Source organism: Homarus americanus, unplaced genomic scaffold (assembly GCF_018991925.1).
Source record: "Homarus americanus isolate GMGI-L3 unplaced genomic scaffold, GMGI_Hamer_2.0 scaffold48183, whole genome shotgun sequence".
Classification (NCBI taxonomy): domain Eukaryota; kingdom Metazoa; phylum Arthropoda; class Malacostraca; order Decapoda; family Nephropidae; genus Homarus; species Homarus americanus.
Genome location: NW_024727017.1, coordinates 7,501 through 12,710, shown reverse-complemented (window position 1 = coordinate 12,710; position 5,210 = coordinate 7,501). Strand labels below are relative to the sequence as shown.

At 53.0% G+C, this 5,210-nt stretch overlaps 1 non-coding gene across 1 annotated transcript; it reads left to right on the top strand.

Annotated features, from left to right (window-relative positions):
* Nucleotides 1-4,342: 4,342 nt before the first annotated feature.
* Nucleotides 4,343-4,503, top strand: LOC121865756. Its single transcript, XR_006088811.1, has one exon. It is a non-coding gene; the product is annotated as a 5.8S ribosomal RNA (ribosomal RNA).
* Nucleotides 4,504-5,210: the final 707 nt, after the last annotated feature.

Below are 5,210 nucleotides of genomic sequence, written 5' to 3'. Positions count from 1 at the left end.
ATCAAACAACTTCCACTCTCGAGGTGCGGTACGGTGACTGTCCTATCGTCCGCTCTTGTATGCTGGATTGCACTATTTCACTATATTAAGGGGAGAGGGTGCCTTCACACATATTCGATGTGAAATATCTTCCGCCCCCCAGCGGAGCGCTTCGGCGCCTCTGCGAAGCAAAACGCGGCATTCAAAAACAACAACCAAAATTGCCGTCGATTTCCTCTCCCTGCCCTGCAATGGCTGGAGCAGAAGGAGAGCGAGAGAGAGAATAGTCTCATTGGGTCAGAGGAATGGCAGTGGAGCGGGCTAATGGCGAGTAGGCTCGCGATCTATCAATTACACTAGCCAGGTCGCTCTCCCTATTGAACATTATTACTCTCTCACGTCGCCACTGCGGTTTCTGCGACAGCAGCAGCATCATCATGATGTTGCATCCACCAATTAGTCCGGAACCGGGTTATTCGGCTGTCTGCGAACAGTCCGGTTTTAACCTTACCCAACATCCACTCTCGAGGTGCGGTACGGTGAATGTCCTATCGTCCGACCTTGTATGCTGGATTGCACTATTTCACTATATTAAGGGGAGAGGGTGCCTTCACACACATATTCGGTGTGAAATATCTTCCGCCCCCCAGCGGAGCGCTTCGGCGCCTCTGCGAAGCAAAGCGCGGCATTCAAAAACAACAAACAAAATTGCCGTCGCTTCCCTGCCCTGCAATGGCTGGAGCAGAAGGAGAGAGAGAGAGATTTTAGTCTCATTGGATCAGAGGAATGGCAGTGGAGCGGGCTTATGGCGAGTAGGCTCGCGCTCTATCAATTACACTTGCCAGGTCTCTCTTCCGTTTGGACATTATTTACTCCGTCTCTCTCTCTCTCTCTCTCGGCGCACACGTCGCCACCCTACTAGTTTCCGTCACAGCATATGCTGCGGCCTTTCAGTCCGGAACGGGGCTCCCCTTCGCCTTGCTGTCTGCCCAACTTAGCGGACTTGCGTTGGCTGATCACCCCGTCTTCGCGTCTGTGCCGGCCTTCAATGCAGCGCCCAACCGTCTCTTGACCGAGATTCATTGCACTATTCCACGCTCAAACGGCTACCCTAAATGTGCATAGACAACGCTCATGGTTCAACACGACCAGGGCGCAGTCTGGGAGCCGAGTATACTAAAAAGAGAGTTTAGCAGCCAAAACTCGTCAAAGCACACGTTGGGTTACCCCATCACCTAACAACGATGATGGCGGTTCCCACCCGTGAAATACACAACCTAACCAATATTGGGCGACGATGGCGCTCATGAGCCCACGCCCCCACAAACAGTAAGAGAAAGAGAGAGAGGAGGAGATGGGCCAATGTGCGGTCCCTCGCCCAATGTCTTATGCCTCGCTGGGGCAAAGAGAAGAGAAGAGAAGAGGAGCGGATAAGGGAGGAGATTGGCCAACGTGCGGTCCCTCGCCCAATGTCGGCTGCCTCGCTGGAGCTGGGTAAAGAGGAGAGGAGCGGATAAGGGAGGAGATTGGCACACACGGTGGCGCTGCCGGCGCCGAGGATAGCGAGAGAAGGTGCAGTTTGATCTGATCATCTGGTTTGCTATTTCTCTAAGGCCAACGTGCGGTCCCTCGCCCAATGTCGGCGGCCTCGCTGGGGCAAAGAGAAGAGGAGAGGATAAGGGAGGAGATTGGCACACACGGTGGCGCTGCCGGCGCCGAGGATAGCGAGAGAAGGTGCAGTTTGATCTGATCATCTGGTTTGCTATTTCTCTAAGGCCAACGTGCGGTCCCTCGCCCAATGTCTTCTGCCTCGCTGGGGCAAAGAGAAGAGGAGCGGATAAGGGAGGAGATTCGCCAACGTGCGGTTCCTCGCCCAATGTCGGCTGCCTCGCTGGAGCTGGGGCAAAGAGGAGCGGATAAGGGAGGAGATTGGCACACACGGTGGCGCTGCCGGCGCCGAGGATAGCAAGAGAAGGTGCAGTTAGATCTGATCATCTGGTTTGCTATTTCTCTAAGGCCAACGTGCGGTCCCTCGCCCAATGTCTTCTGCCTCTCTCTCAATTTCACTATTTTGGCCGCCGTGATAGGCGCCGCCAACAGCAGCAGCTACCTGGTTGATCCTGCCAGTAGTCATATGCTTGTCTCAAAGATTAAGCCATGCATGTGTAAGTACAAGCCGATTTAAGGCGAAACCGCGAATGGCTCATTAAATCAGCTATGTTTCATTGGATCTGTAAACCCACTTACTTGGATAACTGTGGCAATTCTAGAGCTAATACATGCAATTGGTCTCCGACCGCAAGGGAAGAGCGCTTTTATTAGTTCAAAACTGGTCGGGCCCCGGTCCGTAACCCACCTGTGGTGAATCTGAATAACTTCGGGCTGAGCGCACGGTCTCCGCACCGGCGCCGCTTCTTTCAAGTGTCTGCCTTATCAGCTTTCGATTGTAGGTTATGCGCCTACAATGGCTATAACGGGTAACGGGGAATCAGGGTTCGATTCCGGAGAGGGAGCCTGAGAAACGGCTACCACATCTAAGGAAGGCAGCAGGCACGCAAATTACCCACTCCCGGCACGGGGAGGTAGTGACGAAAACTAACGATGTGAGTCTCATCCGAGGCCTCGCACCGGAATGAGTACACTTTAAACTTTAACGAGTATCCATTGAGGGCAAGTCTGTTGTGCAGCCGCGGTAATTCCAGCTCCAATAGCGTATATATTAAAGTTGTTGCGGTTAAAAAGCTCGTAGTTGATCTCAGTTCGACTGACGGCACCGCCCGTGTTTACTGTCATTCAATGAAAGCCGCCTACTGCTCAACACGGATGCTTTGTCGAGTGTCCCGAGTGGGCCGGAGAGTTTACTTTTGAAAAATTAGGAGTGCTCAGAGCAGGCTATTTGAATGGCCCGAATGGTGATGGCGGAATAATGGAATAGACCTCGTCTCTATTTTGTTGGCTTCGAACCAGAGGTAATGACTAATCGGAACAGGCGGGGCATTCAGATGGCGACGCTTAGAGGTGAAATTTTGGACCGCTGCAAGACGAACTACTGCGTAAAGCATTTTGCCATGATGTTTTCTATGCATTAATCAAGAACGAAAGTTAGAGGTTCAAGGCGACTGTAGATACCGCCTCTAGTTCTAACCACATAAACGATGCCAACTAGCGATCCGCCGGCGTTATTCCCATGACCCGGCGGGCAGCTTCCGGGAAACCAAAGTCTTTGGGTTCCGGGGAAGTATGGTTGCAAAGCTGAAACTTAAAGGAATTGACGGAAGGGCACCACCAGGAGTGGAGCCTGCGGCTTAATTTGACTCAACACGGGAAACCTCACCAGGCCCAGACACCGGAAGGATTGACAGATTGAGAGCTCTTTCTCGATTCGGTGGGTGGTGGTGCATGGCCGTTCTTAGTTGGTGGAGCGATTTGTCTGGTTAATTCCGATAACGAACGAGACTCTGGCCTACTAAGTAGTCGACTGATCTCCAGAAAATGGTGTCCAGTTCGCAACTTCTTCTTAGAGGGATAAGCGGCAATTTAGTCATGACGAGACGAGTTAATAACAGGTCTGTGATGCCCTTAGATGTTCTGCAATAAAGACGCCACACTGAAGGGATCAATCCAGTTTTCCCTCCGAGAGGAGCGGGTAACCTGTTCAAAAGCCTTCTTGATAGGGATTGGGGCTTGCAATTGTTTCCATGAACGAGGAATTCCCAGTAAGTGCAAGTCATCAGCTTGCGCTGACTACGCCCCTGCCCTTTGTACACACCGCCCGTCGCTACTACCGATTGAATGATTTAGTGAGGCCTTCGGACTGGCGCTCTTGGATTGTCGGCCCCGTTGCCCGCGAGGGTTTTCTGGGGTCGTCGCCTCGAGCTGACGGAAAGATGTCCAAACTTGATCATTTAGAGGAAGTAAAAGTCGTAACAAGGTTTCCGTAGGTGAACCTGCGGAAGGATCATTAACAGAGAGAAAGAGAACGGGGCGCTCTTAAAACTACTACTACTACTCTCCTGATTTGGGCGGTCTCGGGCTCTGCTCTGGCAACTCCAGCAGCGAAAGAGGACAATCCCGGCCCCCGCACTAAAAATAGGTACCACCACGCTGTAGGTGGACCACACTCGGGCGAGAGCGCGAAGACCGGAGGAGGAGGACGGACGGGGCTTTGGACGGCTGCCCGTCCGTTCCTTACTACCGGCGAATAAGCCTCTTGACCCAAAAAGAGTGAAATTCAAGTGTCAAAAAACAACAACAAGCCGTCCGGCCAAACCCAAACCACAAACTTGGGCTATGTCTGTCAAACCCTTTCATTGAGACTCGACCTGTGATGGTTAGTCGCAAAAAGACCAAATGGCAAATACACAACTCTTAACGGGGGATCACTCGGCTCGTGGGTCGATGAAGACCGCAGCAAACCGCGTGTCGGTATGTGAATCGCAAGAATACCAGATACATCGACAAGTTGAACGCATATTGCGGCGGCGGCAGCCATATGAGCTTGTCGCCGCCATTTCACGAGGGTCGGAAATATACATCCATCGGTTGCTGCGAGTTCGGTGCCTGCTGACTGTCTCCCCGACACGAGGGTAACCCGAACCGAGCTTCCGCCTTGGGGTTTAATCGCCCGCGCCTTGCGCGAGGCGTGCCCTTAAAAACAAGCAAGCCTATCACTAGCAAGTTCATGGACTTGGCGCACCCACATTCAACCACAACAAAGCGACAGTTGTCGCCCTCGCAAATAACTGGAGGCGGCGCTCTTTTGCCTGCTGTCCACAGAGACACGAATGGCCGTCGGCCGCTCATGGCTGATGCTGCACATGTTCTAAGAGGCACTTCATCCCACGAAGAGGAAACGAAACCGGTCGGATATCTTTTAAGTAAGCCCCGCCGGAATTTCGTCTATCACCTCGAAAAGAGTGCTTGGCATGCATTGCAGTGGAACCTAAATTGATGAGTGCGCCTGGGCCCGCAGTCTACCATGTAGTGGTGCAGGCAGAGAGATGAGAATGCTTGGGTGACGCCGTGCTCTTCCTCACGCGCTCCTCCACCCTCTCCCACGGTCAGACGCGGTGTGGGCGTTCTTTTTGAGAGTTCGCCACGAGTCCACGTCTATCTCATGACTGGGAGGGAGGCAGGGGGAGTTCTCTCTAAACGCGTTAAAGACGGTGTTGCGCCTCATAACGGCGCTCGCCGGGATAGAGCACTAGTTCTGCAGCCGGAAAGGCCGCTCA